Below are 13,880 nucleotides of genomic sequence, written 5' to 3' on the forward strand. Positions count from 1 at the left end.
AATTTTTCTGTAAACCTGTAACTTTTTTTGTTTTTTAAAATTTGTGTTTTAAGTTAAAAGTTTATTAAAAATAATACATAATATATCATACACACAAAATAGAAGTTGCTTTTAATATTTTTAAGTGGAATTGGAACACCAGGAAGTTTCAGCAGAGCTTGGAGTTGGCACTGGTGGTTTTGGCAATGTTAAGAGAAGGTGAAGTCCTCAGCAACGGTTTAGAAAGAAAAGACCTCAAGTAGGACCTTAATAGCCTTGGGGCAGGCACACGTGGGCAGGTACCAGAGGTCCTTCGGCCCTTTAAGGCTCAATAGTAACAGTGGGGTTTCTGCAGAGAGCAAGAGCTAGAGCAAGTTGGAAAAAAATGGTGAAGATAGGAGCTCTGCAGGTGAACTTGGGGCTTCACAGAACAATTTGAGGGAAAATAAGGAAGTCTGGCTTTCCTGCAGAATGAATGGAAGCAGAGCCAAAGAACCACTGTTTTGTAGTTGTTGTTGCAGCCCTTTATTTACTGTGAAGGATGCTGTTGCCTGAAAAACAGGGGGTCTACAAAATACGGGTACTCATTGCTATCTATAAATCTCTAAAATCTGTTCAATATAAAATGCAAAATATAAAAATCTATAAAATACACACACAGTAAATGCAACTTAATGACCTGAGTCAGAGTGTATTTTTTAATATAAAGCTTAAAAACTAACATAACGCATAGATACCAGAAATCTCCTTTATTATACTTAATCTATTAGAAATATAAACCTCAACCAACTGATTTTTCAACTTCCTTTTGTCTCTAATGATGGGACGGGTGGTTTGAACATATGCCTAAATTTCTAGTATTGGATTTAACTGGACAAGCCTTGCCAGGATTATAAACTCTTTGAATTCTGGTTATGGGAGCTACCTCTTTCTGAATTTCACTCCACCTAACTTCCCATTCACTGTTCCCTTTCTGAGGTTCAACTAGTTATTTCATCTTTAATCAACTTCTCTTACAGTGTGTATTGTGACTGGCTCTTCCCTGTTAAAAGTGAGATTTGTGTTTTTCAGTAGGATTAATTCTTCCCATATCTGTAGATGGTGAATAATCTAACTGGGTCTATCAAGACACCCCTTACACCAGAACAAGTCTTGCTCAATGAAGATTATGAACAGAATAACTAATTAATAGGCTCTTACCACCATGGAGTCTTCATTCATTCAATAAGTATTTATTGAGAAGCAGTTAGGTGCCAGCCAGTCTGCTAGCAATTAGTAGATATTATCCCATTACTCTTGGTGTTTGGCTGTTGAGAAAGAGAGGATAATACTACAGAATGATTAAATATTATGCATATTAAGTTAGGGGAATATTGTGCTGTCATTCCTAAGACTATGGTTTTTAATCTTTTTTTTTTAGGGAGTCATAGACCCCTTGAATCTTGCCCCAGAAAACAAATATATCCCCAAAACTTACCAATAATTTCAAGTTGTTCATGGATCCTTTGAAGCCCTTTCATGAATTCTGGGTTTAGAATTCCTACCCTAAATGATAAACGCCAAAATCGGATGAAACCAGAAGAAGTAGACATTCTAAGAATATGGAGGGGAAGGTAGACTAAGTGCTTAGGAATGGCAGCAGCAAGAATGAAAAGTGAGTGTCTATAGCTTTTTCTTACATGTGTTATCATCAGCTAACATACGTAATAATTAATGTTTCCAGGAATAATCAACTGCTGAGGACCCAATGCCCCACAAAGTGAACCTTGGACTCCCACAGAAGAACACTTTAAGGAGCTACCAACTCATTTACCTTTGCTCTAGTGCAGCACCCATATTATGGGTGGTAAGAGGTACTATAAAACGAAATAGGGTAAAGGGGATGGAAACTGGGATTTTGTGTGTTTGTGCTATTTTATATAGTTATACAGAATGTCAAGGAGGTTGTCTCTGATAAGGTGCTATTTGAGCAGGAATTTATAGAAGTGGGGGATTAAACCATGTGAATATCCAGGACATCCTTTCAGCCAGCTGGAGCAGCAAATGGAAGGAGGCCAGTGAGCAGAGTGGAGTGAGTAATGAGAGAGGGAGCGTGGTCTGAGTGAGGTCAGGAGGGAGTTGAGGTGTGTGTGTCACGTCTCCCAGGGTTGGATTGAAAGAGTCAGACGTAAGGGACAAGCAGAATCTGAGGGTACCAGACTCAGGATCATAAAATGCTGTTAGTAATGGGAAAACTGCTCAGTGAAACCCAGTGGGGGATGGTTGGGGATGATTAGCTGGATAATATAGAGAGGATTACCGAGCCGGACCTTACCCAAGTGAGGGTTAACTAATGGACACTGTTCTGTGTGTGTGAGGGGTTGGGGATAGGGTGGAGTCAGAAATAGAAAGAACAATGGAGAAAATACTTAGGAAAGTGAATAGAAAACAGAAGACTAGGATATCTTAAGTGGGAAGAGCTTAGAAATCAAGGAAAGGAAGAAGGATTAGGAAAGAGGGGGAGGGAGTAAGGAACTAATATTTGTCACATGGCCACAATTTGCCAGGATCTTTACATTTATATTTTAAATGTGTTTTAAAGCAGTACTACAAGACGAGTGTTATTGTCCCCATCTTGCAGATAAGAAAATTTCAAGCCCAGAAAAGTTGAGTAACTTGATAAAGGTGACATGCTACTAGTAAATAGTAGGAGAGGATAACTTTATTATTTTGTCTTCAGCTCTTATTATTTTCTTATGTTGCTGTGTTGATTCATTCCTAATATTATATTTGGAGAAGCAAAATGATGTTACAGTAGGAAGACAACAGAAGGATGGCAAAGTGGCCGGCATGGTTAGAATTTTGTCCTGAGCAATCCTCAGTGTTGGACTGCACACCTGTCCTTATAAAAAAGGCCACAAGGTGTCAGTGTCTAACTCGTTGGTTTGGGGGCCTCTCCTGCTCCTGTGGCCAACTGTTTCAGTATAAAAATATTGAATAAAAAGTAATATATCACTTATAGATTATATTTAGAAACTGACCTATCTTAATCAGAAATACTTGTTGAGAAATAGTGTAAAAGTCCCTAAGTTCCCAGAAATACATCCATTGATAGACATTGGGGTCTTGACATTTGCCTCCAAGTGAGCAGGATAAAAGAAACCATTTCCAATGATGTGTGGGGTTATGTGACATGGTAGAATGTAGTGGTCGATTTTCCACTGGGACGTCAGAGAGATCTGTGTTAAAATGCTATCTCCCAGCTCTATTTACAATAGCCAGGACATGGAAGCAACCTAAGTGTCCATCAACAGATGAATGGATAAAGAAGATGTGGCACATATATACAATGGACTATTACTCAGCCATAAAAAGAAATGAAACTGAGTTATTTGTAGTGAGGTGGATGGACCTGGAGTCTGTCATACAGAGTGAAGTAAGTCAGAAGGAGAAAAACAAATACCGTATGCTAACACATATAAATGGAATCTAAGAAAAAAAATGTTATGAAGAGCCTAGGGGTAGGACGGGAATAAAACACAGACCTACTAGAGCATGGACTTGAGGATATGGGGAGGGGGAAGGGTAAGCTGTGAGGAAGTGAGAGAGTGGCATGGACATATATATACTACCAAACGTATGGTGGATAGCTAGTGGGAAGCAGCCGCCTGGCACAGGAAGATCAGCTAGGTGGTTTGTGACCACCTAGAGGGGTGAGATAGGGAGGGTGGGAGGGAGGGAGACGCAAGATGGAAGAGATATGGGAACATATGTATATGTATAACTGATTCACTTTGTTGTAAAGCAGAAACTAATACACCATTGTAAAGCAATTATACTCCAATAAAGATGTTAAAAAAAGAATACTATCTCCCACCTTTAGCTACCTGGTATTGTGCAATTTCTTCATCGGTAAATTCCCTACCTCTTCAGTTCCTTGTGAATATTAAATAGCACATAAAGAGTTCTTGGTAAAGTGCCTGACACCCCTTAATAAATAGTAGCCATTATATAATATCTATCTATATATCTATCTATATATCTAATACCTACCTATTGTAGAACTAGTATTACCCTAATACAATCATAGCTAATGGCTATAATACATTTATCTGTGATTACACATAATTTTTTTGTTTGTTTCTTTTTTTGTTTTTGCGGTACGCGGGCCTCTCACTGCCATGACCTCTCCCGTTGCGGAGCACAGGCCCCAGACGTGCAGGCTCAGCGGCCATGGCTCACGGGCCCAGCCGCTCCGCGGCATGTGGGATCTTCCCGGACCGGGGCATGAACCCGTGTCCCCTGCATCAGCAGGCGGACTTTCAACCACTGCGCCACCAGGGAAGCCCAACACATAATTTTTAAAAATATTTTTTCTTCTAGTTTTATTGAGATATAATTGACATATAGCACTGTATAAGTTTAAGGTGTACAGCGTAATGATTTGACTTCCATACATCATGAAATGATTGCCACAATAAATTTAGTGAGCATCCATCATCTCATAGGAATACAAAATAAAAGAAAAAAAAAGTTTTTTTCCCTTATGATGAGAATGTTACCGAGCCAAACTCGGGTCTGCACATCCATGTGTAGTAAAGCCAATCTCCAATCTACTGACCCTGGATTGTGGTGAAGGAAAGTGCAGCTTTATTGTAAAGGTGCCAATACAAGGAGAACAGGTGGCTTGAGCTCAAAAAACCCCAAACTCCCTGAAGTGTTTCAGCAAATCATTTTTAAGGGCAAGGTGAGGGAAGGGTGTCCTAGAGTATGTGATCAGCTCCTGCACAATTCTGATTGGGTGATGGTGAGGTAACAGGGTGGTGGCACAGGGGTTAACATTATCAATCCTTAGGCATGAGGGCTATGTGCTCATGGTCATCAAGTAGTTAACACCTTCCATTTGGTGGGGGGTTTTCACATCTGTGAAACAACTCAGGAAACATGCATCAGATACTGTTATCTAGGTACTTCCGAAAGGAGCTAAAGCAGAGGTTATGGGGGAGGGCTCTGCCCCCAGCAAGTCTCCATAGGGTCCTGCTTGGTTACAAGAACTCTTAGGATTTACTCTCTTAACAACTTTCATACATAATATGCAGCAGTGTTCATTATATTAATCATGTTGTACATTACATATCTAGTAATTATCTTATAACTGGAAGTTTGTACCTTTTGACCACTTTCATCCAGTTCCCCCTCCTCACTTCCCCACCTCTGGTAACCACAAATCTGATCTCCTTTTCTAAGAGTTTGTTTGTTTGCTTTTGAAGTATAATTGACCTACACTACTATGTTAGTTCCTGGCACACATGTAGTGATTTGCTATTTCTATACATTACAAAATGATCACCACAATAAGTGTAGTTACAATCTCTCACCATACAAAGATAACACATAATTATCGATCATATTCCTCACACTGTACATTTCATCCCTGTGACTCATTCTTTTTGTAACTGGAAGTTTGTACCTCTTAATCTCCTTCACCTCTTTCACACATCTCCCTACCTCCCTCCCCTCTGGCAACAGCCTGTTTCTTCTCTGTATCTATGAGTCTGTTTCTGTTTTGTTGTTTGTTCATTTGTTTTGGTTTTTAGATTCCACATACAAATAAAATCATAAAGTATTTGTCTTTGTCTAACTTATTTCACTTAGCATAATACCTTCTAGAACCATCCAAGTTGTCCCATATGGTAAAATTTCTCTTTTTAATGGCTGAGTAGTATCCCATTGTATATATATTCCACATCTTCTTTATTCATTCATCCATCATCAGACACTCAGTTTGCTTTCATACTTGGCTATTGTAAATAGTGCAGCAATGAACATACGAGTACATATATCTTTTCAAATTAGTGTTTTCGTATTCTCTGGATAAATACCCAGAAATGGGATTGCTGGATTGTATCATAGTTCTTTTTTCAATTTTTTGAGGAAACTCCATACTGTTTTACATAGTGGGTACACCAGTTTACATTCCCACCAACAGTGCACAAGGGTTCCCTTTTCTTCACATCCTCACCAACACTTATTTTTTGTCTCTTTGATAACAGATATTGCCATTCTGACAGGTGTGAGGTGATATTTTATTGTGTGTGTTTTCTTTCTTTTTAATTATTTTTGGTTGGGTCTTAGTTGTAGCACTTAGGATCTTTGTTGAGGCATGAGGGATCTTTTCACTGTGGTGTGCAGGCTCTTCTTTGCGGCACGCAGGCTTCTCTCTAGTTGTGGAGCACAGTCTCCTGGGTGTGTGGGCTCTGTAGTTTATGGCATGCAGGCTCTCTAGTTGAGACTTGCGAGCTCAGTAGTTGTGACGCTCGGGCTCAGTTGCCCTGCAGCCTGTGGGATCTTCGTTCCCTGACCAGGGATTGAACCCGCATCCCCTGCATTGTAAGGAGGATTCTTTACCACTGGACCACCAGGGAAGTCCCTCACTGTGGTTTTGATTTGAATTTCCCTGATAATTTGTGATGTTGAGTATCGTTTTATCTGTTGGCCATTTGTATGTCTTCTTTGGCAATATGTCTGTTCAGGTCCTCTGCCCATTTTTAAAATCAGGTTGTTTGTTTTTTTTGATGTTGAGTTATATGAGTTATTTGTATATTTTGGATATTAACCACTTATCAGATATATCATTTGCAAATATCTTCTTCTATTCAGTAGTCTGCCTTTGGTTTTACTGATAGTTTCCTTTGCTGTGAAAAGATTTTAATATAGTCCTATTTATTAATTTTTTCTCTTATTTCCCATCCATGAGGAGACAGATCTAAAAAAATATTTCTAAGATCGAAATCAAAGATCATATTGCCTGTTTTCTTCTAGGAGTTTTATGGCTTCAGCTCTTACATTTTTGGTTTCTAATCCATTTTGTGTTTATTTTCGTATATGGTGTGAGAAAGTACCACAATTTGATTCTTTTGCAAATAGCTATTTTCTGAATACCATTTATTGAAGAGCCTGTCTTTTCTCCATTATATATTCTTGCCTCCTTTGTTGTAGATCAATTGCCCATATAAGTGTGGGTTTACTTCTGGGCTCTCTCTTCTGTTCCATTGACCTAGGTGTTTTTGTGCCACTACCATACTGTTTTGATTACTGTAGCTTTGTAGTATAGCTTGAAATCAGGACATGTGATACCTCCAGCTTTGTTCTTCTTTCTCAAGATTGTTTTAACTATTCAGAGTCTTTTTTGTTTCCATACAAATTTTAGAAGTATTTGGTCTAGTTCTGTGAAAAATGTTATTGGTATTTTGATATGGATTGCATTGAATCTGGATTGTTTGGGGGAGTATGGCAATTTTAACAATATTAATTCTTCCAATCTGTGACCACAGTATATCTTTCCATTTATTTGTCATCTTCAATTTCTTTTTATTTTCTTCCTGTTTTATTGAGATATAATGGACTTACAGCACTGTATAAGTTTAAGGTGTACAGCATAATGATTTGATTTACATACATCATGAAATGATTACCACAGTGAGTTTAGTGAACATCCATCATCTCATATAGATACAAAATAAAAGAAAAAGAGAAAAATATTTTTTCTTTGTGATGAGAACTCTTAGGATTTACTCTCTTAACAACTTTCATACATAACATACAGCAGTGTTAATTATATTTATCATGTTGTACATTACATCCCTAGTACGTATTTATCTTATAACTGGAAGTTTGGTCCTTTTGACTACCTTTATCCAAGTCCCCTCTTCCCAACCCCCACTTCTGGTTACCACAAATCTGATCTCTTTTTCTATAAGTTTATTTGTTTGTTTTTGAAGTATAATTGAACTACAACACTATGTTAGGTCCTGGCATACAATATAGTGATTCAATATTTCTATCAATTTTATTTATTTACTTACTTACTCATTGCCTGCATTGGGTCTTCATTGCTGCATGCAGGCTTTCTATAATTGCAGCGAGCGGGGGCTACTCTTCTTTGCAGTGTGCGACCTTATTATTGCAGTGGCTTCTGTTGTTGTGGAGCAGGGGTTCTAGGCACGTGGGCTTCAGTAGTTGCAGCACATGGGCTCTAGGGCACACAGGCTTCAGTAGTTGTGGGTCACGGGCTCTAGAGCACAGGCCCAGTAGTTGAGGTGCATGGGCTTAGTTGCCCTGTGACATGTGGGATCTTCCCGGACCAGGGATTGAACCCATGTCCCCTGCATTGGCAGGCAGATTCTTAACCACTGCACCACCAGGGAACTCCCTCTCTCCATTTTAAAACAATCACCAAGGAGTCTAGTTATGATCTGTCACCATTCAAAGATATTACATAATTATTGACTATATTCCCCAGGCTTTACATTTCATACCTCTGACTAATTTATTTTGTAACTGGAAGCTGTACCTCTTAATCTCCCTCACCTATTTCTCTCCTCTCCCTCCCCTCTCCCCTCTGGCAACCACCTGTTAGTCCTCTGTATCTATTAGTATGTTTCTGTTTTGTTCTGTTTGTTTATTTGTTTTGTTTTTTAGATTCCACATATAAGTGAAATCATAGAGTATTTGTCTTTCTTTTTTTTAATTTAAAAAAAAGTATTTTTGGCTGCATTGGGTCTTCGTTGCTGCATGCAGGCTTTCTCTAGTTGTGGCGAGCAGGGGCTACTCTTTGTTGCAGTGCGTGGGCTTCTCATTGTGGTGGCTTCTCGTTGCAGAACATGGGCTCTAGGCGTGCGGTCTTCAGTAGTTGCAGCACGCAGGCTCAGTAGCTGTGGTTTGCGGGCTCTGGAGTGCAGGCTCAGTAGTTGTGGCGCACGGGCTTAGTTGCTCTGAGGCATGTCAGATCTTCCTGGACTAGGGATTGAACCCACGTCCACTGCATTGGCAGGCGGATTCTTAACCACTGCGCCATGAGAGAAGTCCAGTATTTGTCTTTCTCTAACTTATTTCACTTAGCCTCTAGGTCCATCCATGTTGTCACAGATGGTAAGATTTCATTCTTTTTTATGGCCGAGTAATATTCCACTGTATCTTTATCCATTCATCTACTGATGGGCACTTAGGTTTCCTTCCATTTCTTGGCTATTGTAAGTAATGCTTCAGTGAACATATGGGAGCATATATCTTTTCAGATTAGTGTTTTCATTTTCTTCAGATATACACCCAGAAGTGGCATTGCTGGATTATATGGTACTTCTATTTTTAATTTTTTGAGAACCTCCATAATGTTTCCCATAGAGGCTGTACCAATTTACATTCCCATCAACAGTGCACAAGTGTTCACTTTTCTCCACATCCTCACCAACACTTGTTATTTGTTGTCTTTTTGATAACAGATATTGCCATTCTGACAGGTGTGAGGTGATATTTTATTGTGGTTTTGATTTGCAATTCCCTGATGATTTGTGATGTTTTAATGTGCCTGTTGGCCATCTTTATGTCTTCTTTGGAAAATTCCTATTCAAGTTCTCTGCCCATTTTTTAAGCGGGTTGTTTGTTTTTTAGATATTGAGTTGTATGAGTTGTTTGCATATTTTGGATATTAAACCCTTATCAGATAAATCATTTGCAAATAGCTTCTCCCATTCAGTAGGCTGCTTTTTGGTTTGTTTATAGTTTCCTTTGTTGTACAAAAGCTTTTCAGTTTGATGTATTCACATTTGTTTATTTTTTGTTTCCCTTACCTGAAGAGACATATCCAATAAGATATTACTAAGACTGATGTCACAGAGCATACCTCCTATGTTTTTTTCTAGAAGTTTTATGGTTTCAGGTCTTACATTTATGTCTTTAATCCATTTTGAATTATTTTTGTGCATGGGGTGAGAAAGTAGGGACTGCATCAAATTTAAAAACTTCTTTAAGGTAAAGGGAACAATCACAAGAGTAAAAAGGCAATCTATGGAATGTGAAAATATTTGCAAACCATTTATCTGATAAGGGGTTAATATTCCAAATGCACAAGAAACTCCTTCAACTTGGTAGCAGAAAAACAGATAACCTGATTAAAAATGGGACAAGACTTAAAAAATATATTTCTCCAAAGAAAACATATATATGGCCACCAGGTATATGAAAAGCTGCTCAACATCACTAACCATCAGGGAAATGCAAATCAAAACCACAGTGAGATACCACCTGACACCTGTTAAGATGGCTATTGAAAAACAAACAAACAAACAAAAGATTACGGAACTTCCCTGGCCGTCCAGTGGTTGAGACTCTGCACTTCCTATTCAGGGGATGCGTGTTTGATCCCTGGTTGGGGAACTAAGATTCCACATGCCACATGGTATGGCCAAAAACTTAAAAAAAAAAAAAAACCCCAAAAGATTAGTGTTCATGAGGATGTGGAGAAACCGAAACCCTTGTACACTGTTGCTGGGAATTTAAATTATTCAGCTACTATGGAAAATAGTTTGGAGATTCCTCAAAAAATTAAAAATAAAACTACCATATTATCCAGCAATTCCACTTCTGGGTATATATCCAGAAGAATTAAAATCAACATGTCGAGGAGATGTTAGCACTCTCATATTCATTGCAGCATTATTCACAGTAGCCAAGATACAAAAACAACCCAAATGTTCATCAGCAGGTGAATGGACAATGAAAATGTGGTGTATACATAGAATGGAGTATTATTCAGCCTTAAAAAAGATGGAAAGCCTACCATTTGTGACAACATGGATGAACCTGGAGGACATTATTCTAAGTGAAATAAACCAGTATTATAAGGATAAATAGTGTATGATTCCCCTTATATGAGGTATCTAGAATAGTCAAACTCATAGAAGCAGAGAATAGAATGGTGGTTGCCAGGGGCTGGGAGAAGGGGAAAATGAGGAGTTGTTCAATGAGTAAAAGTTTCAGTTATGCTAGATGAATAAATTCTAGCAACCTATTGTACAACATAGTACTCACAGTTAACAGCACAGTGTTGTGCATTTTAAAATGTTAAGAGGGTAGATCTCATGTTAAGTATTCTTACCACACACACACAAAATAATGGGACACAAGGAAACTTTTGGAGGTGATGGAAATGTTTATTACCTTTATTGTGATGGTGATATCATGGTGTATGCATATGTCCAAACTCATCAAATTGAATACATTAAATATGTACTTTTTTTGGTATATCAATTATACTTCAATAAAGCTGTTTTGTTTTTTTTTTAAGTCTGCTGTCTGGAGTCCCAGCCCCAGAAGTTCTGACTTAGCTGATCTGGGGTACAGCATGGTCATTAGAATTTTTATAAGCATTCTGGATTATTCTAATATGTAGCTAGGGAGAGAAATACTTCTCTAGACTAATATCTCACTTTACAGGTGGGAAAGAGAGGCTCAGAGAAAGTGAGAGTGACTTGTCTGGTGAAATGAGATCAAGAACTCAAACTGAGGTCTCCTGACTCCTAGTCCTGGGTTCTGTCTAGCACATAATGTGCCTCAGGCTCACTTCTTATGCTTCCACACAAACCCTCTGTCCCAGTCAAATTGTCTCATGTTATATTCCCTGAACATACCAGGTCCATCCCTGTGTCAAATCCACAGCAATACAAGCTGCCATTGGAGTGCTTATTATGTGCCCAAACTGAGCAAACCAAATTACCTGTGACCTCTAATCCATACATCAAGCTTTCAGGGAAAGCTTGAGTATCCCCATTGTTAGAGGAGGAACCTGATGTCAGAGACTCTAAGAGACTAGTTGCAATACTGGCTAATGAGGAGAAGCAAGAATTTTTTTTTTAAGATTTTTTGATGTGGACCATTTTTAAAGTCTTTATGGAATTTGGTACAATATTGCTTCTGTTTTATGTTTTGCTTTTTTGGCTGTGAGGTATGTGGGATTTTAGCTCCCGACCAGGGGTCGAACCTGCATGCCCTACATTAGAAGGCGAATTTGTAACCACTGGACCACCAGGGAAGTCCTGGAGAAGCAAGAATTTAACAAAGTTCTGTTGGACTCCAAAGCCCAGGCTCTTGAGCTACACTCACTGCCATCTGTTCCTACCCTGCCTTAGCTTCCTGAGTTATTTCTCCATTAGAACCAGCTCTAGTTTCAAACCATCCCTGAAAGCCCTTCCACCCCATCTTTTATTTACTCAATTTTCATGGCACTGATCACCCACATTAGCTGTTTGGGTGAGTCCACCTCACATGGTAACTTATTTTGTCATGTATATGACCTGTTTCCTTCTCCTTGAGGCTGGGAAGGACAAGGACCTTCCTCTGACTATGTTTCTGTCCTGGTCCTGTAGCTGTGTCAAGATATGGTGCTACTGCAAGATCATAATACTTAGTTTTTTCTGAGACTCCTCCCCTGGGAATATCTGGAGATGGGGAGAGCCTATAGGCCCAAATGGAGTTGAATATTTGAACTAAGAAGGAATAGAGCTTTCCTCGGGCTCAGATTTGTAATAATATTTATAAGTAAGCCTCTAGGTGTCAGTAGAAAGCCTAGTTTTGATAGCGTGTCTCAAATGAAATCAAAATCTCAGGCTAGAAGGACTTTTTCTCATCTCAATCATCAACCTAAAGCTAGAATTCCCTCTCCAACATAACAACAACCATAGCAACATTCCTTCCAGACCAAGGTGTGGTGATGAGGAACCCACTGTTTCTGAGGCAGCCTCTTCAATGTTTGGACAGCTTTGTTAGAATGCTCTTCTTGATTTTGTGAAACTCTGCCTCCTTCTAGCTTTCACTACAAGGCAGCTAAGTGAAAACAACACATGCACTGCATCTGGGCCTGGGCATGTGAGAGGCCTGCTGTGGCTGAGTCAGGCCTTCCACACAAGATTGATTACTCAAGGATGTTGGTGGCATCAGTGGGAACCCCACTGCTCTGGGCTATCCTGCCCATCAGCCCCTCCCTTATGACCTAAGCATTGTTGACCCTCAGAACATCAGGGAAGGAAGGAAGGAAGCAACACACCTCTGGCAGACTGCTGTCCTCTCAGACCCAGGGAAGAAGAGGGTGACTCTTTACAGCAGAGTCCAAAGACCTGGAGAGTATGTGTTTTGCTCAGAGAAGCCTGCTTTTCACTTCTGTTCTTCCCAAGGGCTCCTGCCCAATAGGCAGATTGTTGCTTAGCCAAACCCAATTTTTCTGTTCAAAAAATAAATAGGGACTGCCACTGTGTTTTCTGGTCCCAGTTGTATTCTTTAGTAATATATAGAACAAGCACAGTATCTCTTCCTCTAGGAATCTGAAGATGGAAATTAAGCCATCCATCCCTCCATCCATCCATTTATCCAAATATCCAACCATTAAGCTTATCTTTACTGGGAGCCTACCATGTGCCAGGTACTGAGTTTCCTAGTAAACAGACAGTAAGTGGCAAATGGTATTACTGTATTAATGACCTGATGATTAACTTAGTCAAAGGTAGATCTACTTTTATATGGTGGATTTCTGAAAAGGGAATGGAGAGATAAGGGAACGAGCACCTACTGAACCTGGACCGCCTACCAGGCAAGGTGTTATGTGCTTGCTTTACTTGCCATATATTGTTTAAGTCTTACCACCATCTCATGATGTGTGTTATCTACATCTCCATTTCAAAAAGAAAGAAGCTGAGGCTTAGAGAGCCTAAATAAGTTGACCAAGGACACATAACTAGTAAGCGGTGGAGCTGGACTCTGGTTACAGACCTCACCATCATGCTGTGGGCATCACATGAAAATCCCTAGGACAGCTGAAGGAACATCATGGTCCCTTCATGTACTGTGTCTGGAATGAATACTGCTTTAAATTACGTTTTTTTTTTAAGCTTTCTAACCAAAACCCCTCATTTTCTCTGTTGTATTTTTACTTTCATTTTATTTTATTTTTGGCCACACTGCATGGCTTGCGGGATCTTAGTTCCCTGGCCAGGGATTGAACCCACACCCTTGGCAGTGAAAACATGGAGTCCTAAACACTGGACTGTCAGGGAATTCCCTCTGTTGTATTCTAAATTTTAAGTTTATAGGGT

The 13,880-nt window shown here is 39.3% G+C and overlaps 1 long non-coding RNA gene across 3 annotated transcripts in view; it reads left to right on the plus strand.

Annotated features, from left to right (window-relative positions):
* LOC131759949 (uncharacterized) overlaps positions 1-13,880 on the plus strand; it is a 60,861-nt gene that overhangs the window by 12,880 nt on the left and 34,101 nt on the right. For 2 of the 3 annotated variants that reach the window (XR_010841398.1, XR_010841399.1), the window contains exon 3: positions 1,703-1,832. This is a non-coding gene — a long non-coding RNA (uncharacterized lncRNA). Of the gene's footprint in view, positions 1-1,702; positions 3,679-13,880 lie in introns of those variants that run through there. The other variant, XR_010841397.1, reaches the window with a different exon arrangement.

The sequence above is a fragment of the Kogia breviceps genome, chromosome 7 (genome assembly GCF_026419965.1).
Source record: "Kogia breviceps isolate mKogBre1 chromosome 7, mKogBre1 haplotype 1, whole genome shotgun sequence".
Taxonomy (NCBI): domain Eukaryota; kingdom Metazoa; phylum Chordata; class Mammalia; order Artiodactyla; family Physeteridae; genus Kogia; species Kogia breviceps.